Source organism: Vulpes vulpes, chromosome 16 (genome assembly GCF_048418805.1).
Source record: "Vulpes vulpes isolate BD-2025 chromosome 16, VulVul3, whole genome shotgun sequence".
Lineage (NCBI taxonomy): Eukaryota > Metazoa > Chordata > Mammalia > Carnivora > Canidae > Vulpes > Vulpes vulpes.
In genome coordinates, this window is record NC_132795.1 from 92,405,424 (window position 1) to 92,426,584 (window position 21,161).

A 21,161-nucleotide genomic window follows, 5' to 3' on the forward strand; every position below is an offset into this window, starting at 1 on the left:
TTGGCAGCTCTATTTTCCACCACGTTTCGGGAGAAGTGGAAGAAACAGGCTTGATGAGAAAGAACAGTGAATCAGAGTCAAAGAGGGAAGTAGAGATATAGAAGTGGAAGGTTGGGATGATTCCTTGGCTTCCCATAGTTTGCCAATGCCTGTTACTTGCACACTTACCATCTACTCTCTATTTCTCTTTTCTAGGCAATACTAATCATGTTCTGGATCCACTCATCCTTAAAAGAGGTTGCCAACTGGTCTAAGACAACATGTGCATGGCAATTCTCTGGCAACTGTATTGATCCAGTGATGGGCTTGATCCTGAATTGGCCCAATCTGTTTAAAAATGTATATTCTATATCTAGGGGGGAAGTTACTCTTTCTCCTGCTGGAGATGAACAAGGAAGCACATAGTCCTAATTGCCATTGTCAGCTCCCTTGCCACTCTAAGGGAGACCATCCTGGGATGAGGGCAATACTGAAGATGGCAGCAAAAATAATTCCAAAAACCCCAAGGCTTTGATAGCATTTTGAGCCCACTCTGGACTGAATCAAATATATTAGATAATAAATGATCTATTATAGAAGTCAGAGGTAACCAAACTTTTTCTTAAAGGGCCAGATAGTAAATATTTTAAGATTTGCAAGCTATGAAGTTTTTGTTGCAACTAATCCACTCTGCCATGGTAGCTCTAAAGCAGCCCTACCTGATACATATATGAGTGACTATGAATGTGTTCCAGCAAGACAGCTGTCCAGCCTATGGGTTGTCACTTGCTGGCCACTGTTATAAGCTAGTGTGAGTTAATTTTCCATTGCTTGTTGCCAAAATTACCATGTATGATACACATGTTCTAGTCCATTTCTGAGAGCTGGCTGCATCTTGCCTTTGGAGTCTATGAGGACCTCCAGTGTCCAGAGCTGGTGGCCAAAATACTTAACAAAAGCTACAGTCTGAACACCAACCACTCACAAAAACATAGGATGACATTCTAGGGTGAATTGGCTGGATATCATTCTGTCATTATTGTTCTATCAAGTCCCATTTATGACTTAAACCAGCCAGAGTTTATTTCTGTTATTTGTAAACAAAAGCATCCTCACTATTCTTTTTAGATTTTCATTTTGGGTACTCCTTTAATCATTTTACTCATTTTTGGTTGAGATACTGATCAGTTTTCTGTTCTTTCTTTCTTTCTTTCTTTCTTTCTTTCTTTCTTCCTTTCTTTTCATTCCCCATTTCTTTTTGTTTGTTTTTTAAAAGTTTTATTTTATTTCAAGTAGGCTCCACACCCAGCATGGGGCTTGAATTCACAATCCTGAGATCAAGAGTTACACACTGTACTACTGACTGAGCCAGCCAGGCACCCCTGATTCTCCTTTTCTTTTCTTTTCTTTTCTTTTCTTTTCTTTTCTTTTCTTTCTTTTCTTTCTTTTCTTTTTTTTTTTTTTTGAAAGATTTTATTTATTCATGAGAGACACAGAGAAAGAGAGAGGCAGAGACACAGGCAGAGGGAGAAGCAGGCCCTATGCAGGGAGCCCAACATGGGACTCGATCCCAGGTCTCCAGGATCAGGCCCTGGAATGAAGGCAGCGCTAAACTGCTGAGCCACCCCGGGCTGCCCTGATTCTCCATTTCTTAAGTTTATTATGTCAGTGCCAAGATTATAATACTGATTCTTTTAAAACTGGGTAGATGAAAACTTTACATGATAATGAGCTCTTTTTTTTTTTTAATTCCTGTAGGCCTTATGATCAATAACACAGGATCTAGCGCCTAACACATGAGGTGTGACTATAAAGTATCAGAAAGATTTTAGCACACACACCACTGCACAGACACCCAATTTTGTTAAACACAGTTGCAACAGGAAGTTATATTCCAATAATGCCTCCATTTCTCCAAGTGTCTTTGGAATTCCTCCAATCTCCCTCACTTTATTGTAATATCTGCTGTTGATGGAGATTTGTCACATTGTCACCAGGCTTGCTCTGGATTCCTGCCATTTGCAAAAAAAAAAAAAATCAGATCTATCTTAAATATTTGGAATCATTAAGTATTTTCTTTTTCCCTTTCCTTTCTCACATAATTACTAAACACTGAGCTATGCCTAATATGTACCCATCACTCTTCTAGGTGCTGAGGACATAAAGTCCTTATTATCAACGTGATTGTAGTTTAAGAGAGGAAAAAGTATGTAAATACATTATAATGTAACCCAAATTTGTCCAGGCTTCATCAGTCCATGAGTACAAATATGATCCCCCTAAGAGGAAATAACCCAGATTTTTGCAGGCTTTTCCCTATTTTCATTTGTAAGAACTTAGCCCCCTGCCAGAGTTTTCACATGGTCTCCCACACTGACTCCTTATGCTTTCCCATTTCAGCACTTGCCTGTTGAGGTCTATTGCTTTCCAGACTCAGGGATGTCAAGTGTCTGGCATTTTTCTTTTCTTGATTTTTGACTTTTATTTAATGGTGGAGGAAAACAACACTACTTGCTGTACTAGTTTAAAGCTTTTCATATTGTTGGTTTTTTTTTTTTAAAGATTTTATTTATTTATCCACAGAGAGAGAGAGGCAGAGACATAGGCAGAGGGAGAAGCAGGCTCCCTGTGGGGAGCCTGATGCAGTACTTGATCCTAGGACCCTGCGATCACGACCTGAACCAAAGGCAGACGCTCAATCACTGAGCCACCCAGGTGCCCTTCACATTGTTTTCAAAAAATTCTAGAAAACAACCTCACAGAAGATACACCTCTGTAGTAGGCAGCCTGATGGGCAGCCAGTGTCTCTAGAACAGTTCAGAATTAGGGAATTCTTATTGCTTTCCAGTATGACCTGCTCTGAAAAGAAGAGTCTAGTTTAACCCAGTAAGCAAATGTAGAACTAAAAGATAGGAGGAAAATGGGCCAGAAGAGTGACTGAGACCATATTTTCTTCTCAAGCTCAGCTGGCTGTGCCTCCTTTTTAGGGGTATATTTTGAAAGAACACAGGTTTCTGTAGATGCCACCTCCTGGTCAGCACACAACAGGAATAAGCTCCCAGAGGGCAGGAGCTTTGTCCATTTCATTCAGTGATATATTCTTTGGGCCTAGAACAGCACCACTTACTAGCAGCTTGACATGTGAACATTGAATGAATGAATGCCAAAATATAGTTAGTTCTCAGTCCATGCTTCACTGCAATCCAGTTGTCTATAATCCATGCGGAAATGGGGAGAATGCCCCTCCCTTTTGCTCTGAGTGTTACGTTTGTTTTCTGGGGACTGATGCAGAGGGATCTGGACCCCTTCTCTTCCAAAGTCCTAGACTATCACAGTCTGTTTCAAATTCCCTCTCAGCTCTGTTCTCTAAGAACTCAGGCCTTGTTCTTAGGTCATTGGTGGGAAATATAGACATGTTGGATCCCTAACTATGGCCTAGATTCAAACTCAATTTCCAGACTGAATTATAATACAGAGTAATAAGAGTGACATTACATGCACTTACAAGGATGTAGCAAAGGAGACAAGAAAGCGAAGAGAGCAGGAAATCAGAGGGAGGAGGACAGAAGGTATAGAAAAGATGATAGCTAAAACTTTGCCTGCCTTTTGTTTGCCCTGAAAATTTTGTCTTTGTAACCTGATTGTAACTTCCTCCTCCTTGTTTCATAAATTTCCTCTTTCAAGGTACACAGTAAGTGTTAGTTAAATATTTGTTGACTGGTTGAAAAAAAGAGAATTAAGGCTCTAGTGGAGTCCCATTGCTTTTCCCCGAATATTTGCTTTCGTTACTGATTGCTCTGTGGTCACACCAGGCTATGGGATACTGGATAATGAGTCCTCAATACACCCTCATTTGTTCAAGTCAATAACTAGTTAGAGATTATGCACTGTGCCAAGCACAGTGCTGGATGGAAAGCCACAGAGCTTAATAAGGTATAGCTCTAAAGAACCATGCAGTGTAGCAGCAGAGATAAAGCTTGTCAAATAACTGTAATGTAAAGTAGAAAGAGTTCCATGGCACACGAGAAGATCACTTAACTTGTGATGAGAATATCAAGGGAGCAACAGAACTCCAATTTGCAAGTTCTGAGAAAGTTCCACAGAGGAGCTCTGTGAGGAATATATGAAGAGTTTGAACCAATGGAGATGGATGGCAGTAGGAACTTGTAGGCAGTAGGAACTCCATGAACAAATATGCAGAGGTGAAATTCAATCTATAAGGACCACATATCATAGATGTTTGCAGTATTTTCTCTCATCCTTTATCAGTTATGTGTCAGTCTCTTAAAACATAACCACAGAATAATGGCACGGTGTGTTTTTTTTGAGTTTGCACTGATGGAGAGGGTTTCACCGAACACTGCTGCTGGCAGTATTTTAAACAAAGGTTAAAGTACCATGCTGCATGTGTATCGTTCTGTCCAATTCCACACGCAAAGCAGATGGCTATTAGACATTTGTTCTATCCTTGGTCCTGTCTGCCTTATAAATGCTAAAGAGTAGCTGAAATTGAGAATTCTATCACATTAAAGGAATCTTTGCCTATAATTTGTTTATAACACACTCTTGACTAATGGTCAAGCTCAAGCTCCCTGTTCCCTGGGGCTATGCTCCAAGTGCACACACATTCCAGAACGATTAGCCTTTCCCCTGTTGCTGCTAAGAGCCCTAAAAGCCATGGAAATCAATACATACAATAATTAATCACTGACAGATTAAAACTTTTGATTGATTTCCTCTGAAATGGGAATTTGCATTCCCCTCCTTCCAAGATCTTTATTTTTTTAATAAACAACTAGGCAATCAGTTGTGATTTTAAGTTTTGAAATGCATTGGCAACAATTTTTATGTAACACACAGTAGAAAAATAACAAGAGGCCATGGATAGTTTCAAAGTCTTGCTGGGATGTACAGAGGTGAATGTCACTTGCCTGCCTATGCCAACTGTGAGCTTCAGTCCCCTGAAACAGATGCTCTGTCCCTTGCCATGTATCTAAGGACTGCTGTCAATTTGCAAGCACCGGAAATATGATGGGCTTCTTGTCTTTTCTTTTTTTTTTTTTCCTTTCTGGAAACAATCATCTACTTGAAATGCAATCTGAGGCTATACATTTCTAGGGACCAGCAAGCAGTTGGTATTTGGAGGATCCATCATTCAAGTAGGTTTTATATTAGTGCTTTTCAAACTTGAATGTATGCACAAGTCTCCCTTGGGGGCCCCATTAAAATTCAGACTTCGAGTCTGGGATACGGCCTGAGATTCTACAGTTCTAACACGTTCTCAGGTAGGAAGGACAGGTGGTATGACAAGGGTGGTGTGCTGAGCACTCAAAGGCCACTTGATAATACAAAACCCTGATCAAATGTCCCACAAATTTCATGAACAGAGCTCAAAGGGAGAGGCCTAACTTCACTGGTAAAGCTTATCTTTATTTATGTGTTTCTCTGAGGCAATATGGGGATGAGGGAAAAGAGGAAGAGAAAGAAAAGAGATCGCCCATTCTTCTATTCTGCACATTTAAATCCCCTCCTCCATGCCAGGCATTTGAGGCAGAGGGAATATAAGATATAATGGGTAGAGAAGTAGTCTATTCTGGAAAGGCAGACATTGAAAACATTCCCTACAACCCCTTTATTTTTGTCAGGAAACTTTACTCTAAGAGACCCTATAAGAATCCAGCCATTCAGCATTTCCCAGCAGAACAACATTATCTGTCATTGTTCTTTGTGTTCAAAGATACTTCTGGCAATAATGTTACTATTCCTGTGTGTGTGCGTCTGGCAGGAAGCCCTAAGATGTGACCTAATTTCCAAATAGCTTGTCCTTCTGGTGAGCCGTGATTAGGAAAACCTGCTGTAGTTTATGACTCTACCCTATAGACTTTGAGAAAATGGGAAGCCAAAGGAGATTTCCACCTGTATTAGTTTGTGTAACTAGAAATCTGTTTGGAATAATAGCTTATGTCCATTATATGAACAGATGATGTAGAAACCAAACACTCTCTCTTTTCTTTCGGAAAGAAGGGCTCTTAAAAGCCTGGAAATGGAAGATCATTAGATAATTTGTTGTTAGCTGGAGAAGGGCACATCCTGGTATATTTATAGTCCTGCTGCCCGGGGGGAGAATGTTTATGTATGGACCCGTCTTATCATCCCTTCTATCCCAAGTGGATCTTGAAAGTTAAATTATAACATCGCATTATGCTTAAAACGGAAGGATGCTTCATAGAAAAGGCATTTACTAAGCTCTTGAGGGACTGTTGCACACTCATCAAATGACAGATGGTGTGCAGCTTTCACAATGTAGGAGTGCTAAAAGAATGTGGGGTCACAGCGAAGCCATGGGAAATCGGAGTAAAATATGGTGCAAGTTGTTATAAGCCTGGTATGAGAAGAAGCAAGAGGAAAATGATCCCAACCACCAAGAGAGGAAAGGAAACAAATTTTAAAAACTGACCGCACCTCAATTTTTGAAAAGCAAGTCTGCCCCTCAGTAGCTGTGGGATCCTGGGGAGGCAGGCCACATCTCTGGGCCTCGCTGTGCTAGAGCAGCGGGTAAGAGGATTGGGATGCTAAGTTCTCTCTGGGCTCCCTAACTCTGCGCACTTACTACGTGCTAAATGTCCCATGAGATAAACACCTTCACTTGCATTATCATTTGACCTCTGGGAAGGTGTTTTTTGTTTTGTTTTTGGTTTTGGTCATCTCCATTTCACAGAAGAGGGAACTAAGGTTCAGAAAACTTAAGAAATCAGGCTGAGCTTACACATCTAAGAGAAGACAGGGCTGGAATTTGAACCCAGGTAACCTGACACCATAAGAATTTTATGGGTGAAGAAAGAAGGAATATTTCCTTTGTTGCTTTCTTAGAGAATCAACCGGAATGTTACAGTGTTTGTTACGTACCTGTTTTATAATTCCTGACATGTTGGGAGTTTGACCCTGATAAAGGAAGATGTAACTGGAGTCATAATTTAATGACTAAGAATTTATGACGTGAGGTGAGCAGCAGACACCTCGTCCTACCTGTCTCAGCTCTCTTAGAGGCTGCAGGTACTGCTAGTTATGCTTCTCCTGTCCTGGCTTGTCCAGTTGAACCTCCTTGTCAGGTCAGGCTGCTGAAAAGTAGCCACACAAGTGTTGACTAGTGGAGTCTGGGATGCACATTCCTGTCTCCTACACTTGAGATCTGGGATTTGGGGAGCACTGGGCTGCAGAGAGCAGCTTCCTCTCACCCTCTCCCAACATGATTTTCCCACGCCCACATGACAGGGGTTCCAGCAGAGTTTCCTGGTTTGCCTGCTGCTGACTTTGCTCCTGAGACTGGAGCTCTGTATCAAATACCATCCTGCCTGGATGGGGCTATGACACCCTCCCTAGCCCGAGGAGGCTGTAGCAAAGGGCTGCCACCTTAGCGATTTTTGCATATCTGCATTTCATCTGTAGATACTCACTTCTATTTTTCTTTAAACTGACTCACGTTCAAAATTTAAATAGCTTAATCTTGTTAAAAAAGCAAGCTTCACAGAGTTTTAAGTTTTACATTTAGGTCTATGATTCATTTTGAGTTATTTTTTTCATTTAGTGAGAGGTATAGATCAAGGTATTTTATTTTTTGCAGATAGATACCCAATTATTCCAGCACTATTTATTGAAAAGATTATTTTTTCTCTGTCTTTGCACATTTGTTCCTCTCCTGGGAGTTAGACTGACTGGGTTCTTTCTTCCTCTTTCTTAATTGCTAGCTGGCAAGCCAAAATACGAGCTACCACCCACCTGTCTTCTACTACTACGCCTTCTAAGAGACTCCTGCTGCCCACTGGCTTGGACTCTAAGTTTGCTAATAACCTTGGACATTGTAATTTAGTTTCTTATTGGTCTCTTTGGTTACTTCTGATCTCCACCAACCCTTCAAATTCTTTTTATACCAATTTCCCATTGGTGTCCCAAAAGTTACAGCTTACAAAATGAGTTTGAAATTTTATAGGAGGTGGGAGAGGGCAACAAAAGGAAAGGGCAACCCTTTGTACAAGAAACAGATGGGTTTTCATAAAGCAATGCCATGAACTATTAGCATGATTCAACTGGGATTCACTATGTAAGAGCTCTTGTAGATAATGAGTTATTTCCCTCACCTGATTCCTGTTTCATTTAATCCTATGATCTATCTCACATACGTGGACACACAAAGGCACATATTTGACATTAACACATATACAGACACAGGTATATGAAAATATTTTTGTACTTAACTGTGGCTCTCCTTCTAGTTAGTTTACAGATATATTTTATAGTTATAATATGGGGGAGATATTTAAGTTTTTGGGTCTTTGAGACTCTAAGGGATCATCTGGGTTAGGTGGGTTGTCAACTTTGATGAACTAGTTGGTGGTGACAGCTTGGAGCATGCATGGAAAAAGATTGCCAGGCTAAGCTTAGTTCAGCAGGGGAAAAAAAACTATCATTGATTAGTCATGTCTGCCATGGCTGGGTAGAGGTTGGCATACATATGGTGTATTACTAACTCTAATCTAAAACCAGGCCACTCTCTTTTCTGGTACAAAAATGCCTTATCACACTATCTTTGAGAGCTGGCCTCTTCCCACTGTAAGAATACTTTCAGTAATTGTGAGCTTACTATTTTTCAAGAATATTCCTTGCATTGTTGAACACCTTACATGTTGAGTCCAAAATCGATCTCATTGCGACTTCCAATCATTTGTCCCAATTCTATTATTTGGAGTTGTGCAGACCAACTTTATACCCTATTGCACATCATAGCTCTTCAAATATCAGAAGGCAGCTATCATTTAATCTCTTCTCCTAGATAAACACCACTGTTTCTTTTGACTGTTTGTCAGATATTGTGGTTTCTGGGTCTCCTACAATCCCAAATGTTGTTTAATGTCTCCTTGCTACACTTCAAGTATCCTACTCAGAAAGGGACAAAGAATTTTAGATAGGATCTGACCAAATGGAATCAATTGGGACTCTTCCTTTTGGGTTTGCACATACTTATATTAATAAGTTTCAGTCTGCACTTGAAACATGTTACTTGGTTATTTCACACTGAACTTTCAGTAAATTAAAAAAATATTTGTGTATGAATCACTGAATTCAGTCCTTCTCTTTCCTGAATTTGTATTTGAATTTTTACATTTTACATCATATCTTAATAATAGTTGCTCTCTCTTGAGAACTCGTGTTGCATACTGTATTTTCTTTACCTGTCCAGTAGATATTCTATTCCCATTTTGCAGCTGTGAAAAGTGAGACTCAGAGGTGCCCAGTGTCACACAACTAGTAAGTTGTAGAGCTTGGAATCAAACCCAATTCTTTCTGGCTCTCAACTTTACTTTTTTGGCTGCCAAATGCTCAATTTGCTCACTTTGACCCCTGATCCAATATTGAAAAAAGAAAAAAAGGGTGGGGGAAGATAAACAGCTATCCTTTTGTCAAGATGTTTTATGTTTTTTGGCATTCTGATATATTAATCAGGCACTTTATTTTTAAAAAAGACATAAAAAGGAAATAAACTTTGGCTTCGCCAGTTCTTGGTCAAGTTCTTGTTGGTTCCTAGTGGTCATCTTTTTTAAGTGCTCACTAGCTGCCTGCTTAGCTATCCAATCTAGAATTTTGCTGGGGATTAATGGCAAATATATCAGTCTATGATCTCCAGAATCTATGATTACTGGGACATTTGTTTGTGTCCTTTGGTCCCTATCCTACTTTCCATAAGGTCTCATGGCTGCTTACAGTGGTTGTACCTTTACATCTGCATGTGTGTTCAATTCTCTGGGATGGAAGTAAGATGGGGGAGGAGTGTGCCCTCATTTAAAGTAGCTAAGTGCTTTCACACTACATTCTTTCCTCTTATTCGTTGATTTCCTCTCAGTAATGTTATTTGGTCCACTTCCAATCTGTAGGTAAGAAGCGGAGCCGCTCTCGTAATGGAGGGATTGGATTAATGGAAAAGATGCACTCAACAAAGTTCCCAGTGTTTTCTCTTAAAACGAATTCTAAAGTGACCTCTTACCGACTTAACAACAAAAGACTGAACGCACGTTCCCAAAAGCCTACCTGGTATCATAAGTCCATGAAATGCTTTTCGGAGCCATCTACTCTTTCAGATGATCTGTGCTGGGACATTTCTCCATAAATAAAAATAATAGAGTCAAATATGAGCATCAACAGGTATGGCTAATTCCCCAATTATGTCCCAATTAGATCTAAGAGTATATGTATTATAAAAGTCTAGTTAAAAGTTTCCAGCCTTGGAATCCCTGGGTGGCTCAGCGGTTTAGCGCCTGCCTTTGGCCCAGGGCGCGATCCTGGAGACCCGGGATTGAAATCCCACGTCGGGCTCCCTGCATGGAGCCTGCTTCTCCCTCTGCCTGTGTCTCTGCCTCTCTCTGTGTGTCTCTCATGAATAAATAAATAAAATCTTAAAAAGAAAAAAGTTGAAAGTTTCCAGCCTCTGGCAAAGACTGACACCCACCCAGAAGTCGTAGATTAGATCATGAGAGTGCACAAATTAACATAGCCGCACCCGGTCCGTTTGCAGAGAGGCACGTTGTTAACGAAGTAGCAGTGAACACAGCCGAAGCCCTCTCTTGGTGTGCACGGTTCCCAGGGCTAGGAAGAGCGCTCGGGTGCCCGTGGTTGGTGCCCGTGGTTGGTGCCCGTGGTTGGTGCCCGTGGGTCGGGCGGGGCCGCAAGGTGCACCCAGGCCCTCCCCAGCCCGACCTCGCCCGACCTCGCCCGCGCCAGCCGCCCCGCGCCCGGGTCCCCGGCCGTTCCCTCCCTCGCCACCCTCCGGGGCAGGCCCTTCCTCCCCCCAACCCCTCCAGGGGCGCCCGGGTCCCGGGCTCGGGCTCGCGGGCGGGGCCTGCTTGAATATTCATCTGGGGCGTGGCCCCCGCGGGCTCCGCCCCCGCGGCTGGGAGCAGCGGGGAGCAGCGGGGAGCAGCGGGGAGCAGCTGGGAGCCGCGGGGAGCCGCGGGGACCGCTGAGAGCGCGCCAGCTGCGCGGGCGAACAGTTCGCGTTTGTGCGTGGGGCTGACGCCGCGTCCTGCCCGGGGCCTCACCCTGCGGGCGGGGGAGGCTCTGCCAAGACCAGTGGACTTTTCTGAGGCAGGGCTCCCCCCCCCCAGCTGCAAATCTCGGGGGGCCTCCCACCTGCCACGCATGGGAAATTCCATTGATGAAAATGCAGGCATTATCCTCTCCAGGAGCTTGTCCCTTTTAAAGAAGACAGACCCCCCCCTTATGAGATTAATTGTAGGCTTTCTGTCCCCCTTTGCAATTCTCTCCAGTGGAGACTCTTTTTTTTTTTTTTTTTTTTCTGCCTTCCCAGGCTGGTTACAACTGCTCCGCACTTTTTTTTTTTTAAGATCATCAAACCATGGGACGCCAGGGTGGCTCAGCGGTTGAGCATCTGCCTTTGGCTCAGGGCATGATCCCATGGTCCTAGGATCGACTCCCACATCGGGCTCCTGCATTGAGCCTGCTTCTTCCTCTGCTTCTCTCTCTGTCTCTCGTGAATAAATAAAATCTTTAAAAAAAAAACTCTCTATATAAGAAAAAGATCATTAAGCCATCTTGTTTCAATCTCCCCTCCTGCCCGTCATCCTTTACTCAGTAGTGTAGCATAGGGGCGAAAAGCCAGGCATCCTCAATTAAAATTCCAGTTTCACCAGTTTACAGTCTGCGTGAATGTGGCAGGTGAGCTGCTTTTGCCTCCGTTTCTTCTGCTGCATGATGGATCTGATACCACCTATCTCATGGCCTTGGTTTGAGAACGAAGTGATCCGTATACACAGAGTTTATAGACATGTGTATATATAATACGATATGATAACATTATATATTAATCGTATATGATATATATTGTTGGATGGCGGTCACATGTATTTTTATATGTGTATTTGTGTGTATCATATGTATGTAAAATGCCTGAACAGTGCCAGGCATGTATTAAACACTCAGTAAGTGTTACTGTTTTTATTTTGTCTTTTGGCTGGACAAAACTGGCAAAGGACAGCTGAATGTAAAACAGAGTGGAAGTCAGCCCGGGTGGATACAGGCTGGAGGTGGAGCCTTCTCAGAAGCAAAGGGGGCAAGAAACCACACCCACTAAAGTCAAAAAGAAAGCCAGGCTGAATGAACCCAGAGAGAACAGAGAGGGGAACCTACTTTGGGAGCTGGGATGCCAACAGGGAAGCGTGGGCCGAAGCCTTTAAGAAAGAATCATGGGATGCCTGGGTGGCTCAGCAGTTGAGCCTCTGCCTTTGGCTCAGGGCATGATTCCAGGGTTCTGGGATGGAGTCTCCACATTGGGCTTCCTGCAGGGAGTCTGCTTCTCCCTCTGCCTATGTCCCCGCCTCTCTCTCTCTCTCTCTCTCTCTCTCTCTCTCTGTGTGTGTGTGTGTGTGTGTGTGTGTTTCTCATGAATAAATAAATAAGATCTTTTTTTTTTTTTTTAAGGGAGAATCATGCAGTGTCAGAGATGGTGATCACAGTACCACCAGGACCTTTTTCATTTGTTTGCTTTTAGGCTGGTTTCCAGACCTTTGTCTGGACTCCACTGATTCTCAAAGCAATAGGAACCCTAGGCTGGCCCTGGGAGCAGGAGCTGGCCTTTTATTTTGGGTGCCACAGGTCGGGAAGTTTGAGCTCACGGGTTCTCTGTTGACTACATCTCCCTGTGTTTGCCCTATTCTCATCTTTAAAATCCCATTGTCCTCAGTATGACACTCACTCAGGCTCTTGACCCCACTCAAACCTTCTAGGTATTTTTTTGGTTCTGACTTTACCTTCCTTCCTGGCTCTCCTGGCACTGGAGCCACTTATTCCCCACAACACGTATCACCCCTCATCATCCCCATTGATTTCCAGATATGCCACTCATAGTTTTCTAAACATGTTGTGGTAGAGACAGTGGTGTTCACTACCTCATTTCATCTTCCTGGGCAGATGAGAAGATATTTCTTAGCTTCTCTTGCAGTTGGGTTGGGACAATGATCAAATACTTGACAACAGAAAAGTGAGCAGAAGGGATATGGCACTTCTGGTTCAAGGAAACTAAGAGAGGGTCTGAGTTCTTCATGTTTTGTCTATAATCCAGGAAGTGCAGAAATCTAAGATGGTGGGTTGCAAGACAGAAGAAGACTGAGTCCTGAATTTATGTTGCAATAAAACTGACCAATTGGCATCAGATTTTTTTAATGAGAAAAAAAAAAGCCATTGAGATCATGGGATTTACTTATCATCTCAGTTGAGCCTACCCAATCCAAATTAATAATACACCTGCCATGCTCTTTCTCATTTGGGTGTCTCTGTAATTACATTATGTCACTTGGAGTGCCTCTCTGCTTTCCCTCCCTGCAGTAAATTACTACTATTCTTGACGTTTCTTTTGTATTCTTATAGCACTGTGTTCAGGTTTCTGGACTAAGTGATTGGATGGCTCTTGGCACCAGTAAGGAAAATGAGAAAGGTGGAAGAGAAGTATGTTTGTTGGAGACGAAGCGCTCCATGATGTTCAGGGTGAATTGAGAATGGGATATCCAAGCAGGGATGTCTAGGAGGCATTTGGAGATATGAATCTGAAGCTCAGGAAAGACAGCTGAGCTAGAGATAGGTAGAGAGTTGAAAGTCATCAGCATGTAGAGAGAAGTGAGTAAGATCACCCAGGGACACTCTGTAAAGTAGGTGAGAAGAGAGTGGAAGATGAAAAGATGGAGCTTAGCGAAACCCCAACATTTAGAGGAAGACAGAGAAAGTAGAGCCCTTACAAACTTCCCTGACTTCATAGTAACCCTCTAGGCCATTCAGGATTGAGCAGGAAGTCTGGGAAACTAAGACTAGTTTGCTGATCAAAATTTACAAGTATGAAATTTAATTTTGAAAAAAATAAGGTACTGTGTAAACAAAACTGTTGAGTAGACATGAAAATGTCTTAGATGGTGAAATTGCTTGACTTTATTATTGGGAAAACATCCCTGTAAAAGCTTGGCTTTGATTGTGTTAAAGGAAACTGTAGAGTGGTAAATTTAATTTAAAAACCTACCCTTTTATATCCCTGGCCTTCCTCAACATGAAATCTTCTGACTTATATCAACCTAGAGAAGTGAGAAAGTTGTAAGGATTTTTAACTTTTTAATGGGAATCAAATTGTTTTCCCTATCCTGTTTTGTTTTGTCTTATTCTGTTTTCTTAATGTGATTGCTCTTTGGAGGTAATGTTCAAATTATTCTAAATAGGCACTGTATTACCTCAGATCTTTAAATGGCACCTGGACTGCAGCCATGTATGTAATTGGTACATATTTCAAGGCTTTCAGCAGACCACTGAGGTTCTTTCAATACTGATACTATTTAACATCTGTGGTTTCTGAGGCTTCCATGTACAGATCTCTCAAGTACCTCTCTCAGAAATGTAACTCCCTTTGAAATCAGTTTCATGTGAAAAAGGAATGGTTCCCCTTTAATACAGAGAAATAGATAATATCAACCATTATATTGCTAAATAAAATTCTAAATGCACCTCACTACATTGGTTTAACATACCTTTTGGTTGGAAGGTGAGAGCCCCCAAATGCATTTTCAGCAGCCAATTCTGTCACAAATCTTGCCATTGGATGTGATGTTAAGTAATTAAACTCTTTCTTAAGTCTTTGGACACGTTTAAGTGTGCATTACACCTGCCCTCAATCTTGGGACTCTATTAAATATGCAATTTGTAAGGTAACATTCCGTCAGCTACAATTAAGGAAGAAACATAATCTATATGGCATTGGATTTAGCACCATGGAGTATGTGGTATATCTGATGAACATCAAATATTAAAACCATAATTGAAAGAGTAAGAGAGAGAACAGACAATGGAAGGCAGTCTGCCCTGTGTCAAGGGCACCACTCCAGGGTGACATCTGCTCGTGAGTTGCTGGATAGCATTTTTCTCATACAGAAAAAATTATCCTTGTGATCTTCAGATTGAGTACCTCACTCACTGTCCATGTATCTTATTTTAGGTTTTAGGTTTCCTTTCATCAGGTTGGTGGAAACCTTCACACGTCTTCTATATGTATAATGCTCTCTGTTCTTACTGGAATCGTACTTGAAACAGGCATTTTGTTTGTTGGCTTGTCTCTGAGCGCCGCCTGTTATGGACTAGCGTTCATGTTTGGGGCTTATAAAACATCTTCAGTTTCAACATCAACTCTGCAAGATGGTTATTACCATTTTTGTTTCGTAGAAGAGGAAACTGAGTCTTGGAGACGTTAGTAAATTGCTTCAGGTCAGAGCTGGTGATGGTAGAATTGGATTCAAAGCTGGGACTGTCTGCCTCCAGAGCTCATGCCCTTTCTGTGAGAACATGCCATTTGTCTAGTCTTCTTTATGCCATCTTAGAATTCTTCCTCCATAACTTCTCACTTGAACTTGGAAGCTCCAATTTCCTGAGCCAAGCATTGGGAGAGTTTGATGAGTTAATTTCAAGTTCCTTCATCTGTTGAGGGAGCTAAAAATTCTCTGAGCCTAGACTCAGTCCATTTATCTTGGAGTTCCTGCCCCCTCAGCAACTGGCCCTCTTATTATCTGGCCAGTTCAGTGGTGCCTGGTGGGTGTTTGTGCATCTGGGCTCTTGTCTTGACTCTACCTTTAACTCATGAGGTGGCCTGAGGAGGTCACTTAACCATTTCATGTCTCTCATTCTCCAAATATAAAATGGAGGTACATTAAGAATAACTTTTTTCCTGAGGGCTTGTGTGGGCTAGCTAATCAAGCCTTGGACTACATTTTAGAACAATGAAGCATGTTAATTCAAGTCAACAAGCATTTACTGAGTGCCTGCAGTGTCCAGAGCAGGTGGAGGGTGGTGTTCCTGACCCGTGGATGCTCGATTCTAAGCATTTCCTTCATTTTGCATCTCTGTGAGACTCTACCTCACCTCTAGGAAGGCCTGTATTTCCATGTACAAGTTTTAAAAATTTCTTTGTGTGCCAGAACTCACTCCTGAGTGCTTTATCATTCTTTTCCACTCTACTTTGGTTGCAGGGAAACAGCATGTTTCTTTCTTGTTGTTTAGGAAATTCTGTTAGAATTCAACCAGCTTGGAAAATGACCTCTTCCTTTTCAATTGATCAAAAAAAAAAAAAAAACTGGTCACGTTTTCTCTGGGTTGGAGCACAACATGGTTCATACAAGTCTGCATTATTGGCTCAGAGGAGCAGACTGTTTGTTTTTTACTTCAAACAGGGCACCTGAACTAACACTGGGTCTTCCCACAGTGATGTCACGACAGTGACTATAGAACTTTCGGGTCTTTGAAGGTCTCTGCCAAGTGCATCTATGAGCCTGAGATAGAGTGTTCCTGAGATCCCCAGGTCAGATCTTCCTTGGTCTCTGTCCCAACCCAAGAGATAACAGCATGCCATAAACAAATTTGGGGTGGAGTTCGCCCTGCCTGGAGCTAGTTATCCAAAGGTTGAAACTTTGCCTTATTCTACTGAACCTATTTTCTTACATTTCCAATTGGAATCTTTTGGTAGGAAGATAGTTTTCTGGGACTCTTATGAGCAGTTCTGGAGTTGATGGGTATTTTTACATGCAGGCGCATTCACCTTTTTTGGTGACCTACCAGAGGGAAGAGTCTTCATTTGGCTGGAAACCTGGGATGATTTAGTCTCTACTCTTTCGGCATGAATTAATAAGCAAATGTTTCAGATACTTAGTTATCTTAGGGTTCTAAGGAGAGGTCTTGAAAGAATCTGTACCATAGTTAAAGATGTATAAATCATGTGTGCTAAGAAGAATGAAGAGCCATGTTGACAGGAGCAAACTACTGAAAAGAACTAGTGGAATGTAGCTCTCCAGGTGAAGGGCAGTGCGCATCTTAATGCTTTATTCATCAAGTTTGAGTAGTGCTCCTTTCATAAAGCATTTGGCCTATGCTAGGTATTCAAAACATGAAATCCAGTGACTTGATGCAATGGACTAAAGGGAGAAAAACTACCATTTTAGAAGAACAACAGCAATTAAACACCTGAAATTGCAAAAGCAGAACAAAGCAAACATAAAAACAACCAACCAAACAACAACAAAAAACCCCCACGAGAGTGCTGTTAAAGCCACTTCTCTACTTCTTCTGGCATCATCTCTGGAAACCAAATTTCATTAGAAACATGAAAATGGGATAAAACTTATGAGACAAGATCTTGTCTGTTGGGCCTTTTTCCCCTCAAAATCCTTAATTATCAGATCTCTATTATATGAGACCTGAGTACATCTTATCCATTAATTTATTCATCTGATAACATGTAGGTTTGAAAGGTTAAAGCTGGCAAAGAGGGTTTTACACTTTGAGGATCTATTAGTGTTTTCTGGATTGGGATTACTTTTTTAAAAAAAGCTTTTCAAGGTAACAACTGGCATCACAGAAGGCCCCATGTCACAAATAGCAATCCTAGACAGAATAGTTCTTTAGCTGTACTTTTCCCTCCTTTTTATTGTGTCCTATAACATGTCATTGTCTGAGAGGCAGTTACACTAGAAGAGTGGCCACTGTTGAAATGCATCCTATACGATAAGATTTTTTATAAATGGAAACATCATGGCTCCTCATCTTTTATTTCTAGCATTGACTTTGGAGGAGCTTTCATTTCTCCAGGAATGTCAGCCTGGCTGACTTTCCCATGGACCCTGAGTCCTGTGGTTTATGAAATCAGTGATTCTATTCACTATTATGTCATAGTAGGACTGGCTTCATACTAATTTTAGAAACTCTTTTCTCTTTGGACCAGACAAGCCATCAAAGAGCCTGGTTTGCCTTATAGAAAGTAAGAAATCAAATGTATTCAGTTATGAATTTTTAAAAACCTTACTAATCTAGAAAACTAGAGATTTTTCTGGAAGCATACTAGACCCATGATTATTTTAAAAATGATTACTCAATTATAAAATTTTAAAATTCTTCAGAATTAGAAGAAATATAGTGACAAATACATTAAATATTCACTGTCAGGAATGCACCATAGGACCGAGGCCCTACTGTTCCCAGATGGCAACTTCAGAGTTTTTTTTCCATTTAACATTATTAAAATTTTGCTGCTTTGATTGAAGCAAGATGAAGAAATGGTAAAGTGACTCAATGCATGGAGATAAAAATGCTGTAAATATTGTTAATATTTTTAAGTTGTCAGCTTTGTGCTCTATGAACTAAAAGAAGGATATATCTCAGCTTGGGATATATGTGAATCCATGTTTTTCTCAAATATAATTAGAAATATTGTTCCTTATTGTTTTGTCCCTTCAATATATTAAATTTATTATAAGCAAATAATTGGACACATGCAAAGATTTAGCTACACATTGATAATAGCAAAGAAAAAAAACAAACAAACTGGAACTGACCTTACATTTAGGTTGTCCAGCCTTAGAAGAATAGGTAAATAAATAATGGCACATGCCTACAATAGAATTCATGGAGCCACTTGAAAAAATGTTGCAGAGAGCATTTAATGATATAGGAAGATAATCAACATGTAGTAAATAAAAAATGTAGTTTGCAAGTCAAATAGCATTAGTTTCCAACCCTTTTTGGCTCACGTCTCTCTCTGGGAACCTGAGTAAACATATATTTACTCTGGGCTTCTTATCTCCTGTCTCCTTTTTTCCCCTGGCTACTGTTAACACCTTCTTATTTTATCCTGAGTGTTTTTTTTCTCAGCTTCAATCTTAGCAGTTTACCCATAAAACTTGGGTTTCTCCCTGGTTTGCAAATCAGGTAAATCATATAATATTGGACTTTGAAACTTTCCTCTAAATTTTATATAAACAAAAATGTTTCATGCATAACTTGTTTAAGATGGGATCAACTGTTTGTTCAGATGACTTTAATGTTCTTGGTGCTTGTTTTTGATGGTCATTCATCCATCCATTGTCACATGTAAAACACTCAACACAGAGCCTGGCATGTAGTAAACAAACATGTAAATTATAGTTGTTATTTTCACTCACATGCATTGATTTACCCATTCGAATCCTTATTGAACAACTACCTTGAACATGGCTAGTCAGTGGTGAATAAGACAGCTCTGGTTCTGCTTTCTTCCAATTTCTATATGTTTTTGAGAGAAACAGACATCAATCAACCACTAAAGACAAAAGGATGGTGCTAAAAGTGGAGAAAGACAGCAACATATGGGCATATATTGGGGCACTCAGCCCCTTCTAATCAGGGAAGCCAAGACCCTAAGGATAAATTGAGATTAGATTAGAAGTTAGACATAGTGGACAGGAAGGAAACAGCATTTTGAGTAGAGGGAACAGCATGTGCAAAGGATCCTGTGTCAACACTTGACCTGAATTCCTATAGGTTTTCATGATTTAGAAACGGTATACTCTTAGTCATTGACAATCAAAAGAGGTGTAAATATAACTGCTCCAAAATGAACTCCATTCCGTTTTTCAAAGTTTATTTTCCTTAGTTCTATTTAGAAACCAGAAGATGAATGCCTGTTGCAGTTATGGTGAACTTTCCAATAGCTCCAAGAATGTGCAGGGTGTACTGTGGGAACTAAGCCAGCACGGTTCCCACCACAAATCTCAAATGTGGAGGCCTGCCTCTGAATTGCCCTGGAGGGGCGCCTGGGTGGCTCAGTCAGTTAAGGGGTCCACTCTTGGTTTTGGCTCAGGTCAAGATCTCAGGGTCATAGGGTTGAGTTCCATGTCAGGCTCTGTGCTCAGAGGGGAGCCTGCTTGCAGATTCTTTCTCCCTCTGCCCCTCCCCCAACTTGTGCGTATCCTTGCTCTCTCTCAAATAAATAAAAACTGTTTTTTTAAGATTTTATTTATTCATGAGAGACACAGAGAGAGAAGCAGAGACATAGGCAGAAGGAGAAGCAGGCCCCTCTTAGGGAGCCCAATGCAGGACTCAATCCCTGGACCCCAGGATCACGCCCTGAACTGAAGGCAGACGCTCAACCACTGAGCCACCCAGGCATCCCAGTAAATAAACCTTTTAACAAACAAACAAACAAACAAACAAGCTGCCCTGGAAATTTTTACAGTGTTATCTCAAATTGTTTAAAAAAGTTAAATTCTGAGTTCTGTATTCATAAAATCCTCCATATTCTTAATCCTTCGTATTCTTTTGGCATTATGTGGGATTAATTGAGACTGGGATAGCATTTGGTTTCTACGATTTTGCTGGGAGAAAAAAAGGTTCTGCTTGTCCCACAGTATGTACAGATTATCTGACATGCTTCCTTTGAAGCCTGTTTGAACATCTAAGTAGATGCAGGTTCACCAGGAATTACAGGTAGAGTAGATCATCGTGTAGGTACACTTGACTGGACTAACCTTTCTTATCAAGTTTCAGTTATATCAAGTTTTGCAGCAGGCTTGAGTCCATGCAACCAGACTTTCTGGAAGAGAAAGTTCAGTGTAAGTTCAGAGGTAAAGTATGTGACAGAACCACTTTGCAAATATGAGCAATTGAAAGACACATTATTTCCCCATATTAGAGCATTACTGCCCTCCCACTTCCTATATAACATCATGTAAGATAATATTGCCAATGAATGCCCAGGCAGATGCTGAATTATTTATAAGAACAGGCTACTAATGTGGATTGGAGAAAAGAAATAACAAAGCAAGACATAATAATGTTTTTGCAACTGATCAAGCAAAAGGACATAAGCAAATGTGAGTGAACAGTATCTCTAGAGACTTCCACCCACAGGAAAGCTGTATGCTGTCACTTGGCTCATGTAGATCCTTACTTGAGAATAGAAACAACACCTGGGGAATTAGCTGTACTGTATTATTTAACGTTTTATTTATAACTTTTCAGCAATTTCCATAACCAGCATTATTTAGTCACAGATGTCTTTGCAATCAGAGTCACAGGCTTTGACAACCATATTTCTTAAGAGAGATGATTTGTGGTATCTCTCCGATGTTTGACAATTTGGAATCTTCTGGTTCTTGCCTATTCACTATTGTGTTTTTATAACAGACTACGTCAGCAGTGGCAATTAGAAGATTTAGAAGCTCTATTCTAGTAATCTTTTCAAAAGAAATGTCTAAAGACTCTCTGTTTCTAAGTACTTTATTGTTCTGTTTTTTCAGATGTAAGTGGCCAAGATAGTATTTAGATTTTGGCCATAAGCCAAAAGG

The 21,161-nt window shown here is 41.0% G+C and overlaps 1 long non-coding RNA gene across 1 annotated transcript in view; it reads left to right on the top strand.

The window, feature by feature from the left end:
• LOC140596015 (uncharacterized) overlaps window positions 1–10,173 on the top strand; it is a 75,951-nt gene extending 65,778 nt beyond the window's left edge. Inside the window, exon 3 of the long non-coding RNA XR_011998038.1 lies at window positions 9,906–10,173. This is a non-coding gene — a long non-coding RNA (uncharacterized lncRNA). The remainder of the gene's footprint in view (window positions 1–9,905) is intronic.
• The last annotated feature ends 10,988 nt before the right edge of the window (window positions 10,174–21,161 follow it).